At 42.2% G+C, this 15,590-nt stretch overlaps 1 long non-coding RNA gene across 1 annotated transcript; it reads left to right on the top strand.

Annotated features, from left to right (window-relative positions):
• Positions 1–13,592: 13,592 nt before the first annotated feature.
• On the top strand, positions 13,593–15,364 carry LOC112251785. The gene is made up of 3 exons (XR_002953713.2): positions 13,593–14,053; positions 14,277–14,417; positions 14,514–15,364. It is a non-coding gene; the product is annotated as an uncharacterized LOC112251785 (long non-coding RNA).
• The last annotated feature ends 226 nt before the right edge of the window (positions 15,365–15,590 follow it).

The raw sequence follows: 15,590 nt of genomic DNA, 5'->3' as shown, positions 1-15,590 counted from the left end.
GTAATCGTTGTAATCATGAGCACAACTGGACAGTTTTTGTGTTTTGGCAACATAAAGTGCTTTCAGAAAGTATTCATACCCCTTGACTTATTCCACATTTTGTTGTGTTGCAGCCTGAATTCAAAATGGATGAACTAGATGTTGTTTCTCACCCATCTACACACAATACCTAGTAACGACAAACTGAAAACATGTTTTTAGAAATTTCTACCAATTTTAGTGAACATGAAATACACAAATTTCGAATATACATAATAAACACAATTGGACAGTTTTAGTGTTATGAGAATATTTTCTCCAACTTAACGAAAGTTCTGGGAATGTAAACACCTGGGTGGTCTCCGAATGTAAACACCTGGGTGGTCTCCGAATGTAAACACCTGAGTGGTCTGGGAATGTAAACACCTGGGTGGTCTCCGAATGTAAACACCTGAGTGGTCTGGGAATGTAAACACCTGGGTGGTCTGGGAATGTAAACACCCGAGTGGTCTGGGAATGTAAACACCTGGGTGGTCTGGGAATGTAAACACCTGGGTGGTCTGGGAATGTAAACACTTGGGTCGTTACACCAATTCGGGGCCTTTTGAGATTTCACCAAATTTTTTACATTCTGTCATAAAGAGCACATGTTCAACTTAATCAAGTGGTTAAATAAAAAAAGTACAATATTAACTACCTATTGAGTGGCAGATAAAGTAACAGGGTTGATGATTTTTTCTTAAATCAGCCATACATCACCTTGTAATAGGGAGAATGGAAGCTTGTGAACAACAGAGAGTGGCAATTGAATGCAAGCTTAACAAAATGTTGTAATTGTTAAAACATTTGTAGCCTGTCGGAAAGTCTATTGACTGCAGATCCACTACCCTATTTCAGAGGTAGATTTCTCACTGTCTGGGTTGGAGGCAGTGCACATCAGTGGAGGCTGGTGGGAGGAGCTATAGGAGGATGGGCTCATTGTAATGGCTTGAATGGGATTACATGGAACGGGGACAAACATGTGGTTTCCATACGTGCAATGTGAGACTGTTCCATTTATTCCATTCCAGCCATTACAATGAGCCCGTCCTCCTATAGCTCCCCCCACTAGCCTCCACTGGTGGTGCACATCCATGTGATCTTTCCCTCGATTGGAAGAGAGATTTAGCTGGGGGCCACTGTATGTCTCATTCCCTATCATCCAGCTGTAGTTGAGGTTGGTAACATCTAAAGTGTTGCACACCATCCACTATCCACTAAGAACAGGATCGGTCATTTCTGTCTGAATCTGTACATTGGCTATAACCTGCAGAGTAATGATATTAGAGGGAGGGAGTTCGTCGTCCATCTTGTTGATACATCCTTAAGAGTCTGTTGAGGCACCTTGCGTCAATCTAAGTAACATTTTTAAAAAATGTTATCCCATCAAAATCTATCAGTTTAAGCTGGGTGGTGGAGGATTAAGGAGGGAGGAGAAGGTGGCGAAGAGTTTCCCAAGGTTGGAGGCAGAGTCTTGAAATGTAGAGTGATAGAAAGCGTCTTTATGGTTTCTATGCCTTTAGTTCTCCATGTGGGCCAATTTATCTGTGAATTCTGAAAAGCTTTCCAAGGATTGTTCCATAGGGACTGTTTTTAAGGAGTGATATTGGTTCTTGTAGAATCCGTTGAACTTTCTTCCAAATTGCTAGTGTTCTTAACTATGAGGTTGTTAATGTTCTTAGCTTTATCCTTTGGAAATAGACACGTGAAAATATTCTGGGGGATGAGCATGCGCATCTTCAGTATGTACCCATTGTTCCTCTTTAGTGCATTTAACTACATGTCGCAAGTAAAAGCCTTGGGTGGTGAGTTGATACAATTCCAAGTCTGGAAGATTAAAACCACCCTCAGACTTAGGAAGATGCCCATATAAAGTCTGTTATGACTGCTAATACTTTTTTAAAGGATGACTTCGGTGGAGTAATTGGTATGACTGAAAACTAATGTAAAAACTTTCGGGAGCCAATGCCATTCTAAGAAGGTTTATTCTACCTGTAAGAGTTATGGGAAGATTGTGCCATTTAATTAGATCTGCTTTCATGTTGTTGAGTAATGGGATAAAGTTATCTTTATATATTTGTTGTTGCCGTTGCACAGAAACCGTAAATTACTTGGTAATAGGAAATACATTTATTTCCACAACAGAATTCAAAAACTATTTTGGACTGACCAATGTCAGACATTTTCAAATGCATGCTACTTAAAAGTTTCATATCACGAAATAGAGATCTGAAATCTTTTTGGACATCAGAGAAATGTTAAGGGAATCCGATTTGAGTCAGAAAAGGATACTCACATGACAGGTAAGATTTATAAAATCTTGCAGAGAACCTATCCAACTGACAAAAACAACAACAATTGGAACCAAGTTTCACGCCCTGATCTGATTGTGATTGTCTCCACCCCCTCCAGGTGTCTCTTATTTTCCCTGGTGTATTTATCCCTGTGTTTCCCGTCGCTCTGTGCCAGTTCGTCTTGTCTGTTTCAAGTCAACCAGCGAGTTTTTCCCATGCTCCTGCTTTGATATTCTCTCTTTTGCTAGTCCTCCCGTTTTTGACCCTTGCCTGTTTTCTGGACTTTGTACCTGCCTGTCTGACCAGTCTGCCTGCCCTGACCTCGAGCCTGCCTGCCACTCTGTACCTCCTGGACTCTGATCTGGTTTTGACCTTTTGCCTGTCCACGACTATTCTCTTGCCTACCCCTTTTGGCACTAATAAATATCAAACACTCAAACCATCTGCCTCCCGTGTCTGCATCTGGGTCTGGCCCTGAGCCCTTATAACCAAGACTTAAAAATAACTGATACTGGCGCAAGATGGAGGGAGTGTTGGAACGTAAACTAACATATTACAGTCAACCAATTCTACACCACAACAGCAGAGGACAACAACAGAGTCATATCTTAATTGTAAAACTAACAATGACTCAATAATTCATGCCTTCTGGGAGTGCTATAAAGCCCAAAGTTATGGGCAGAGTTAGAAAGTTGGCTTTCAGAAGTTTTACTATGTAAGTTTACTTTTAATCCGTCTATCTGCGTATTTCAAGACATGGCATATGAGGTTGCAGTGAGATACCCAGATGTCAGGAGGTTGACACAGAGTGGTGAGCCATCACCAGGAAAATGAGCTTATCAAGGTGTCAAGCTCATTGAGGAACTCTCCAAGGGCACCTGGTGGGCGATAAATGACAATGTTACGCTTGAGTGGACAAGTGACAGTGACAGCATGGAATTCAAATGAGGAGATGGACAGGTGAGCAAGGGGAAAACATATATTTCCACTTAGGATAAATGAGTAGCCCTGTGCCACCACCATGATGACCAGATGTTCTTGGGACTATGAGAAAACAAGTAGTCAGATGAAGAGAGAGCAGCTGGAGTAGCAGAGTTCTCTGGTTTAAGCCACAGTTTTCGTTTCAGCGACAACACCGCCGCTTGACTGCCGCTGAAATACTGGGAGAGACTGAAGTACTAACACTAATTGCTGATTGCCTAGCAGATGTGTACATGCCTCTCAGCACTGATTGATTCCAATGGACTTGACCGAAACTTTCATAGGGAGGTGGGGGGCTCTACCACCCTGCTTCCGCTCCTTGCTCTATTATATTTTCTCCTACCTCTATCGCCAGAACCGTATCGAGTAGATGGCGTGAGATTTCCAATGGGACAGTAATATGTGTGTTCTTGTGTATGTGTGAATTTAATCCTTCAATTACTTCCCCGTCCCCCTGCTGTCTATACTATCGTGGTTTGTGCGAGGTCGGAATCTATGTTAAACGGCTCCGTGTGTGTTTCTCAGCAAACTCTGTAGTTTAGGCTTATTGTGTGACTTGATCAAGTGGTGTCACTTCCCAGTGTCTTATTCTGTCTCTCATTGTCTTATTCTGTCTCCCAGTGTCTTATTCTGTCTCCCAGTGTCTTATTCTGTCTCCCAGTGTCTTATTCTGTCTCCCATGTCTCCCACTTCCCAGTGTCTTATTCTGTCTCCCAGTGTCTTATTCTGTCTCCCAGTGTCTTATTCTGTCTCCCATGAAGTGACCGATTTATAGTGCTTGTCTTTCAAATGATGTAGTGTTTAAGTTGATTGTTTGTTTGTAATCTCTCGTGGGCAAACTACCTAACATAATTGGTACTATAATGTCAACAGTCTGTTGATTGCGACGAATACGAGCAACAATTGTTCCTGTGAGGACAGACGTTGGGAGACGAGAAGCATGTACAGGGAGTGAATATTTAATAAATAACCGACATGCAACAAAACAAGGACAGCGTCTGGACAGGGGGAACAAAACCACATTAATGCAGACACAGGGAAGAAACTGAGGAAGTGACAGATATAGGGGAGGCAATCAATAAGGTAATAGAGTCCAGGTGAGTCCCATGAAGCGCTGATGTGCATAACAATGGTGACAGGTGTGCGTAATGATGGCTGCCTGGCGCCCTCGAGAGCCAGAGAGGGGGAGCGCTAAGCAGGTGTGACAGTTCCGGTGTGTTGGTTTTTGGTCACTGGTTATTTGGACAAAACACATTTTAGCAGGTGTGTGCAGCTTTCGAAATTCGGAAGGGAGGGGGACATTTGGTCCATAGACTTGACCAAAACTTGCAGAGAGCGGTGGGTGGTGCTACCGCCCTGCTTCCGCTCCTTGTTCTAATATTTTTTCTCATACGTCTACCCACAAAACCTTATCAACTCACTGGGCACACACTGGTTGAATCAAAAAAAAATCCAAGTTGTTTCAATGAAATCACATTGCGTCCAGTGGGAAGATTTCCTTTCTGGGTTGCTGGGATTTGTTTGTCTGATTGTTTTAGGCAGAATATGTTTAACACGTTGTCAATTGGTGTAACTATCTTGACCAAAAGAGTTGGTTATTGTTTGGTTTTTAGGCCACTCGGTATCGTCTTCTCGGGGCACATTTAATTCAATGTAAAAACAACAAAAATGTAGTCAGTGAATAGCAGACCGACCGAACCGGAGTTAAACCCTTGACAGAAAGGCTCTGCTAAAACAAACCATAATTTGTCTCTAGTCAAAACAGAGCAGCAAACCAATTGTGAGCCACAATGTAATTCTAATGTATCTCATGGAGACCTTTCAAAAGGAATTTCATTCCCCATGCAGCCCCACGTCACACCAGTCTGCTGCTACAGACACATCCTTGAACTCCAGTCAAGATGTTTGAGCACACAGTGTCCCTCGGGTCACCCTTTGCTTTCTCTGTGTCCCGTCGCTCCCACCACAAGGCCACACGCTGCATTCCTCCCACTCCCCAACCTCACTGTCAGTCACCACGTCAACCCCTGGAGGATTTTGTTTGGTTGCCGCCCCCTTCGGCTCCTACCTTATTTCTCCCCTTTTTTCTCTCGTTCGCTAGTTGCCCCCTTCTCTCTCTCTCTCTCTCTCTCTCTCTCTCTCTCTCTCTCTCTCTCTCTCTCAGACTGACTGGGTTTAAGGTAGTATTTCTTTATTTTTATTAGGTCCCTGACTTAGTCCGCACTTTGATCGCCCCACACGGCGTAAAGCATTCTTGCAGTGGCCAGGTGCTGAGTGAAGCCATTTCCTCTGTGCCCTAATGCAGAGAGGGGCCCTGAAGCCCCCCAGCCACTGCCACACAGTCTGCTTTTGTTGAGGCTGGAACACCAACCCACCTCAGCGCTCTGGGGGCCCACTTGGGGGCCTCAGCGCACACCAAGACCAGGAAGATGGATGTGTGATTGGAACGTTTGGCTGAGACGCATGGCATACTGCAACACGTAAGTGGACGTTGGGCAGCAATTCTGCGAAATCACATTTTTTGAGAGGTAAGCGACTTGCAATCTGTGATGGATTGAGGCCCTGGCTGTCATCAGATTTGGATCATTGGGATGGGCTTCAGATGAATTCATAAAAGGTTATGATTTTGGTCTGGATTCAACGTCTGTTGCCACTATAAATGGCTTGTATTTATGGACTTTCCTTTGGCTTTATCCCACATATGCATACTGTATATGTGGAGTGTAACACATGTGATGTGCCCGGTGTCCCATAGTAATTCTTTGATGAATTCTTTTTTTCTACCATCCCTTATATTTTTTTCACAGAGAAGATGAGAGTTTCGCATACACTGGTGGTTTTATTATCTCTGCAACAACATGCGCTCACACATTTTCAAATGAAAGCTGACCAGATTCCCTAACTTTAATATTCTTCTATGATTTCACAGGCCTTTGCCGAAGGAAAACGTGTTGGCTTCTCTAAGGATTAAGGTTATTCCGTGCTATCGCTTCCTGTCCATGCCTGTGACAGCACGTGTGTGTTTGTACACGCTGCTGCGACGTGTGTGTCTCGAAAAGCTGGACTCCGTACACGTGGTCACCACCCTCACAGATAACTTTGACCTCATTTGACCCAATTGTTTCAATTAGTACCATTTTATGCTAATTTCCATCCAAATTTTCATGCAAATATTCTAAAATCTCCAGGAAGACAATATACACATTTTCCCACCAGAGATGTTTCCATCAAATTGACTTGTTGCAGAGAACTGAGCGTGATGATGTAGTGCACTTACAAAATAACCTGTGCAGTTAAATGGGTTTCCATTGCATTTTCAACTCTAATTATGGTTTTGTAAGAAGAACTCTTGCTTTACATAGCGAATCTCTGGTCTTGGCACATGCTCTCTAGCCAACAGCTCGCAGATAAATTGCGGGTATAGGCTACTTATTTATAACTTATTTCATTTAGCCTAATACACTGTATGCTTTCCCTAGTCGTAGTGGGATGACCACATAATATCATTGAGTGTTTTCAAGTTTACTTCAATGTGTTGGTTATTATATCAATATTTCAACGTTTCCACCGCCATTTCTTGCATCATATATTTTACAGATATAATATCCCACCTTGTCGAGCGTGTTTGGTTTTGGAAAGTTGTTTCCATCGGGCCTGTGTCTTGAAATGTTTTATCCGGCATGTACTTTACTTACATAAAAAGGTTGGATGGAAACTTGGTTATAAAAGCACTTCAATTAATTAACTGTCCATTAAAACCTCTTCAAGAGCACCAGCTGCAAGAAGGGGGAAATCTCCTACAGTATAACTCTCAGGGAACATGTCACATGCAATCATACTAAAGCACATTTGTAATTTAGAAATGAACCCGGTACTTTTGTAATACCTCAGGAGACAGTCTTTTTTAGTTTTAAATGATTGAGTTACTGGCAAGGCTCAGGAAAGTGGAGCGGGGGGCAGGCGATGAAATGAATGCCGGGCTCCGGTCCCACGTGAGATGTCTCGTGGCGGCGAACCGAGACCACCGTGAGACCAGCTAGGGCTCGTCGCCCGCCACAGAGTGTCCTTGCCAGCCTGCTGACTCCATTAGACGGTGGCTAGCGAGCAGGGAGAAAGAAGAGAGACCCCGGTCTGTTTTTACTGCAGCCCGCACCACAGGGGACACAACCCTCCCGTGTTTTTTTTTTTACTGTTCCACCTTGGCTTTGGTTACTGGCTCCTTTTTTTTTTTTTGGAAGGTTTCTCTCTAGATGTTATCCTTTGATCCTGCTATTTTTCTCTTCTTTTTTTCTTTCTTCCAGCTGCAAAAGTGTTTATATTACTGCGTACGGAGGCCTATCCCGTGGGTGTTGTAATACCGCTGAGTTACAAAGGGAGGGAGAGAAGGGGATTAAATAGCCACGGAGAAATAAAACGCTGAGAAGAAGAAAAAAAACATGAAGGTAGATATATGATCATATAGTGTGGGAGGTGTTAAGTTTTCCTCTGGGTGTGTCTAATAGAGAAGTTCTCCCGCTATATTGGGTTCTTCATCAACCCCGTCCCTGCGACGACTATTTTTGGTCTTTCGCTTAAAAAAAAGGAACAAAAATGGGAACAAGATAAAAGTCTTGTTTCCCCGCCATGTGTGCAAAACCATGACCAAGTCAAATAATTTATATTGGATAATTATGTAACTTTGGAAAGTATTGGAAATATTGGAGGTCATTTCAATGGACTGGTACCATAAACATAGTTGTAGTTGTTAGTAGTACCACTTTAATGCAGTTTGCATTTCACCTTGAAGTAAAAGCCTGCCATGCTGGCCTGTAGGAAACACAGGCCAATTTATAGATGATGAATGTGACTTATGCTGTGCAATGAAACCCATGTTTTAGTCCAACACTGACTCAATCTGTCTGGAATTACACCGGCAGCTCCTGTGGTGTGGTAGTAGATTGGGAACTAGGGGGTTTGGGATATTCACTTCCACTAAAACCCCCACATACAAGGCTATAAAATCGCCACTAGGTCCTATTTTTCTGTTCACTTCAAATCACCTCCTCTCAAAACTGTAAGTACACAAAATGGTTTACTGACCAGTGCAATCATCAATATGCAATGTCAGAAATCATATTAGCGCCTGATGTACATTTAAACACGCATGCATGCAAAACACACACAGTAAAAAATTATATATTATCCTGATTAATTGAGTTTATGGAAATCCCAGTTCACAAATCATGTCATCTGAAGGTATTCCTCTGTGATTTTTAATATAAAACTCTGCATGCCGCTGGCGAATTATCTGCCTCCGTAGGTGCCCTCCAAATAGGACTGAAGCAGGTTGTGCAAGTGAATAACGGATTGGCTCACACTGAGAATATATGATCCCCAGGCAGAGTCAGGGAAGACATCCTATTAAACAGACAGTGGAATGTGTGTTTTCTCTTCGGCTTGGACCTCCTTATCTTCTTCTTCCTCCTCTTCTTCCTACTCCTGTTCTTGTTTTTTGTTTGCTCTTTGACTGACAGGTGCCTGGCCCTTGTGCTTGGGGTTTATTCCGGCCACCAATCATCCCTCCATCTTGCCCCAGGTCCCCAACCTTGTCTCCCAGACCTACTGTATACGTTTATGGCTCGAAAAACAAGGAAGGTCCCCATTAGACCAAGTGTTTTATTAGTTTAGCATTTTTGGGAATGTGTTTTCCTTGAGGTAAATGTTCCTGGAGAGTTTATGAGACAAAAATGATCGGTTGTAATTCTAGTCAATCGATGAAAGTTAGGGTCATAACTGATCATTTAAAGTAGCATATCCCTTGACTGTCTGCTCTGATTGGTTTCTCTTTCTTTTGAGTAAATTCACATTTTTAAAGACTGATTTATCAAACAACAATAATCCTAATGATTTAAAGATAAGGGCTTCTTTTTGACTTTCCTTTACTTTGGCTGAAAGTCAAATAGATCACACCCAAGCGCCAATCATTTATCACTCTCTTTAATCTAGATTTATTTGAAGACCATGATAAGAAGATTACTTACTAATAGTATCGTTTTGTTCTCTGCCTGCCTAAAACTTTGTTTTTGTGGTCACAAGTGACCTTTTGGTTCTACTTAGCCTTATTGGATTAAACTTTAAGATATCAATTACCTCAGAAATCTTTTAAGATCTAAGTCATGGCTGCTCAATCCTCAGCCCCTTTTCTGTGAAATATAGGCAGGATGAAGGCAAGAATAAGTGAGAGATTCAACAATGCCAACCTTATCTCTAATTAACAGAACCAAAAAGGGGCAGACAGTGTTGGGATGGGACCAGTATGGGAGGCGCACCGAGGGAAAGTAGGGGGGCTCAGAAGATCGTGGAGCAGTAGAGCTGGGAATCATTTGAAAGCCACTGCCTTTCCCCCCAACGGCCCAACTGCTTACTTAGCATGCCAAGGAGAAAAAGAGAGAAGCCTAGGGCCAAGCACAATATCAATATTCAGCCTGGATCCCCATAGGCCCGTAGGAAAGCTGGGAACCCGTGGTGCAATGGTAACTACCTGTTGAGTGCTATGGACTCCCATGGGGGATGTGTGTGTGTGTGTGTGTGTTTGAGACTTTTCCCTGTTGTCAGTGTTTTTTTAACTACTTCCCAGCACATGCAACCTATAACCTATGAACACTGGCTGCAGCTGAACAAGTTGTCTCATTAGCTAGGTTTCCATCCAAATTGCGACAGATTGTCATGCATATATTATTTAAAATCTGCATAACAACATGCGTGCATTTCCCTACCAGAGGTCTGTTTTCACCAGATTGACTTTGCTGCAGATAAATGGCTGTGTGTGATGCTATAGCGCACATAGGAAATCCTTTTGCTCTTAAGTTATGTACTAAATAAAAATAAATATGAGTTTAATGTGTTTCCATAACATTTTCATGCATGCTCTCTTGACAACATTTTGCTGGATGGGTTAGGTAATATGATGGGATGGATAAGAGCAAGATCATTTTTATTTTTTAATTGGCAGTTAAGCACCAATCATCATGTTACTAGCCTACAAATTAAGACCCTTGATATTTATTGGAAAGGAGCATCAAGCTCATCACTGTGCACTTTCACCACCCTGTAGCCTAAACTGTGCATGCTTTTTCAACACATAGTGGGAGGACTACACAACATAGCCTCAGAACATAGAATTACGTTACTGCAAATGTACTTATCATCAATTGCACAATAAATAATTTTCACCGCAATTCGTCACATAGTTAAATTTACCGACACAAAAAGATCCCACCATGTCAAATGAATAAATTGTCGGTCAACATTTATAAAATTGTACTGACACTTCCTGTTTCCATCATTGTCATGATTGTATTTTATACGGCATGACTGTACTTGTAAATTGTGGATGGAAACGCTGTTATTGTTGCGACATCAATTACCTGTATACATGAAGTCGACACACATTTAAGTTAACCATTTTTTGTTGTCTCATTCGTATTCAAATTTCAAAACCATTTATGAAAAGCAGTCCGCTCGTCTTTGGTTTTGAGGGATTGGCGACTCAAATTGAAATACCGTATCACAGTAGCAGTTTCATAAGACAATTGGAATAGGCACGATTCGAAAACCAATCATTTTCAATGGTGCCCAGGTGGGGTAGTGTCATTACAACCAAATTATATAAAAAATCTAACAAAAACAAAATACATTTTCAAATATAATTTTTTGCACCCTAAATTAGCTTACTGCGCTTTTGAAAAGGGATGGAAGGGGTGGTTGTTTTTGAAAAATCGCATCCACTCACAGCCAATTAGCCAGCAGCCGCTGGCAATCAGCGCTCCACTCATACCCAATATTAACTTCCTCAGGCTCCCAAGAACAATGTGAGTGAAACCTGGAAGCCAAGGCTAAATTAGTCAAAACCCACCCTTTTTGCACAGGGGAGAACTTTTGACTAGAGATGAAAAAGTTACAGATTGTGCCTTTTTAAGCTAACATAATCAATTATTTGATGTCCTGACGTCAGATAGCATGACTTTGTCTGAACTACTTTGTCGGTCAAGGGACTAACACTGTCTAAGAGCGACACCACCCATCGCAAAACAATGGAGAGAACAGAGGCACTGAAGGCTCTGCTTATACCCACCTCAACATGTCTGGCCCACTCCTCCACCTGTCTCCACAATGCAACGGTCTCATCCAAAGAGGGTGAAGCTAGAAATGGCCCATTACCCCTGATACAGGGTCAGATTTGTTATTTCTTCATTTCCGTTAGAGTTAGAATGGGAGAATAGGGTAATCTGATCCTAGATCTGTGGCTAGGGGCAGCTTCTTCCTCCATCTCCATACAGTGCCTAGGGGCCAGCCTTAGGACGTGCTCCCCTGCGGTCATTGATCCTATTGAGAGGAGGCAGTGGGCTGTGTCATTATGGGAATGCATTGGGCCTCTCCTCCTCATCTCCTCTTCTTTTCATGTCTTCACACCCAGTGAGTGTTCAATCGACTATCTTTTTCTGCTGCATTACCCCTTCTGAAGGAAGAGAGGGCCCTGATGGAGGGAGGAGGGAAGAAGAAAGAGGGTCTGTGGAGATGGAGATGGCTCCCTAGCTTAGCTAGCTCTCTCTCTCTCCATTTTCTCTCCATCTTGCTAGATGCTTCCTTTTTTCTATTTCTCCCCACCCTCTTCTCTCTCCCCCTCTTCTGTTGTGGGGCTTCTTGATGATCAGACCTAGAAGTATTATAGTGATAGACTAAGCAATATGGTAAAATATAATGTTTGGAAGGAAAATAACACATCAAACTAATGCATACTGTATTCATGTAATACTAATGCATGATGTACTATATTCATGTATTTTACATTAGCGTTTTATAGACTGAAGTATTTATAAATGTAAATGACTCCTCTCAGTGGTTTTTTAATCGGTTGTCATGATTATCTGTCTGACAAAACGGCTGTTATTTTAATGTGCTGCTCCATGCAAAATGGATATCAACAAAAAAGTAATTTACAAAATGTGCAACAGAAGCATGGAAGTGCTAATCATTGCCAAAATGTAATGAGTGACTGCCCCTAAAAACCAAGTTGTCCTTTTGAAAATGTGTGCCCCTTTTACCAAAGCTCCATGTGTATTTATGCCCCTCCACCCATTTCACTTCCCTTCATTGAATTGAGCTTCGTTGTTTCATCGTCCCCCCAATGTGTTCAAAGGAGCACAGCCGTTTGAGACTGAAAAGCCCTATACAGATTGACCATGCCTCTGGCTCCGGTTCGCCCGTGCATGCTTTCAGCAGGATGCACAGCCAACTATGGTTGGTATGCCCTGCCGAAGGACCCTATTATGCTGAATAGCTAGGTGGTTGGAGTTCATCGGTCCCCAAGTCTAGACCAGTAACTGTCACGATCGTTGAATGGAGGAGACCAAGGCGCAGCGTGATATGAATACATGTTACTTTTAATAGAGACGGACACTAAACAAACTATACAAAATAACAACACGAACGTGACGCTAAAATATAAATTTGCAGACACAGGCAAGACAATAACCCACAAATTACCCAAAGAATATGGCTGCCTAAATATGGTTCCCAATCAGAGACAATGATAAACAGCTGCCTCTGATTGAGAACCAATTTAGGCAACTATAGACATACAAAACCCCTAGACAGTACAAAAACACATACATTACCCATGTCACACCCTGACCTAACCAAAATAATAAAGAAAACATAGAATACTAAGGTCAGGGCGTGACAGCAACACTAGCTTGCAACAATCAGTGGTGGTGAGTGTAACCAGACATACTGGTATAACTTCGCTAACAGTGTTTGATAACGTTATTGCTGGTTATGTAGGTAGCTATCAATTGATGAAGTGAGTCAAGCTAGCTAATGTTAGCCTACAAGTCAGATTTGCAAGTTAGTTTAATAGCTCATACAAGTGGATTCTGTATTGTCTATGGCAAAACTAAATAATGGATGGTGGTGGCTAACTCATGTCTGAATCTGACTAATGCAGTGAACTAGGAGAAAGAAACAAACCTTAACACCGTCACCGGCCTGAATCTAATCTAATCTGGAGCTGCAGTCAGTCTACATCAGTGGAGGCCATGTGTTTGTATTTGATACCATTCCACTGATTCCGCTCCAGCCATTACCACGAGCCCGTCCACCCCAATTAAGGTGCCACCAACCTTCTGCATCTATAAAGCATATAATTAGGGGTTTCCACTAGTTACCACAGCCACAAAGTAAAAATTGGCTATGTAAGTAAAAATGTATGAAAACAGAAAATATCTTTTTGGTTGTCATTTTAGGCAGAAAGTTATCAGTGTAGTTAGGGTTAAGGTTAGGTTTAAATCACATTTTAAGAAGAGAAATTGTAGAAATAGGAGGCCTTCTGACTTTGTGGCCGTGGTAATTAGTGAGTACCTAGAAATATCTTGAGCCGAGTAGGTTAATTACCCAGCCAAGCAGATACGAGGTGTTGAGTCATTTAGGTTGTGAAAAGCATTATCAAAAAGCTTTGTCCTTTCTTTATTACAAAATGCACGTTACAACTTGTCTGTCTATATTTATCACCCTGTAACCGGCCCTCCCAGTCAACAACACCTCATAAGATAAGGAAGTACATTGTTTATGAGGATTGCCTGCTGTAGTTGCTCAAGAGATGTCCAGTTTGCAGCCGAACGTGCAACATAGTGAAGACCAGCAAGGGGACCCTCAACATCACACAGACATGCCCTCGCCTATGAGCAGTCCTAGAAATGGAACAGGGAGGACACTTGAATCAGGTTGGTGACTTTCGACCTGGTCAAAGGTCAAAACAGTAGAGTTTTTCCCCAATCCACCTTCATAGCATTGCCTGGTAGATGCATATACCATTCTATTTCTCTTCACATACCATGTTATCTGAAGATGATTAAAAATGTGAATGCAGCGATCAGGTTGCTTCCACCATGCTAATCATAACCACCATTGATAATGTAATCAGTACTCTGTATGTGTGTTTGTGAGTGACCAACCAGTATCTTTGAAGAGGAGTCAGGAGCTGATCTACGCTGCCATGTCTGTCAATGGGGTGCGGGCAATGACCTTACCTCTAGTCTCTCCTCTTGTCTGCACACCAACGGTTGTCGATGGGGAGACCTGAATTAGGTAGGTTTAGCCTGACCTGTTCTAACTTTGTTTGTCAGATATCAACTATCCTAACTGCCATTACTAATAGAACAAGGACTGTGTATGTGTTATCAGATGCATCTATGGAGTCAGCATTTGGAGACTTGGTCCTGACCAACAGACAGGCTTGATACTGACGTCTCTGAATGGAAAGAGACCTGGCACTCAAGGCATCCACACTGTGGGACTGAAGGTGATTACTAATAATGCAGTCCAGAAGAAATGTCCATTATTTGCGACACCCTTTTTATTATGTGTCACTGATGAACTCCGCCTCAACTTGACCTATTTCTACAAATGGAGAGGACTGTGGATGCTTTTGCCAGATGCCAGCCTTGTTCGTTTGATGGGGAGACCATAATAGGAAAGGTTTTATCTGACCTGTTCAAACTTCAACTAGTACCTGTTTGTGTGTAAAATATTACCTATCCTAACTGCCATTGGTAATAGAACAATGACTATGTGTGTATGTGTTCATAGAAACATGTATGGAGACTTGTAAGATGATGTGATGAAGTTCAGACTGACAGACAGGCTTGATACTGATGTCTCTAAATGGAGAGAGACCTGGCACTCAGCATTCACATTTTACACAGCTTTTACTTGTGTTGTCTTTTTTTAAATTATTGAATTGGATGGGATCAGTCAATATGAGATGAGAAAAACACCATGTATTCTGCACCAAGATCAGGGAACTCCTGTTGTATACCGGACACCACACTGGAAGGTATGACCACTCTGACATGTTAGCCAAGGTAGCCCCATTACCACCAGACAAAATGTCATTAGGCATGATATCTGTATCATTGTTATATTAGCTGAACACTGCTTCTACGGTATTACGTAAAGGTTGTTGGAACTGTTACTACATTTGAAAGTTATCAAAACACTTAATTTAGAATATCTACATAAATTCTGCAATTGCATTCTTCTCATATTACTCTGTAGGTCACTGGTTCCCAACCTTTTCGGTTACTGTACTACCAACAGAATTTTGCTCTTCCCGGAGTACCCTTGAAGTACCCCTCATATGCATTTTACCTGGTCTCATGAGTCTTCTCAAGTACTACCTTTGGATAGGCCGAGTACCCCCATGGGTCCTAGTACCCCTGGTTGGGAACCACTGCTGTAGGCTACTGACCTATTCGAAGC

The sequence above is a fragment of the Oncorhynchus tshawytscha genome, linkage group LG05 (assembly GCF_018296145.1).
Source record: "Oncorhynchus tshawytscha isolate Ot180627B linkage group LG05, Otsh_v2.0, whole genome shotgun sequence".
Taxonomy (NCBI): Eukaryota; Metazoa; Chordata; class Actinopteri; order Salmoniformes; family Salmonidae; genus Oncorhynchus; species Oncorhynchus tshawytscha.
This window is presented reverse-complemented; position numbering and strand designations above follow the sequence as displayed.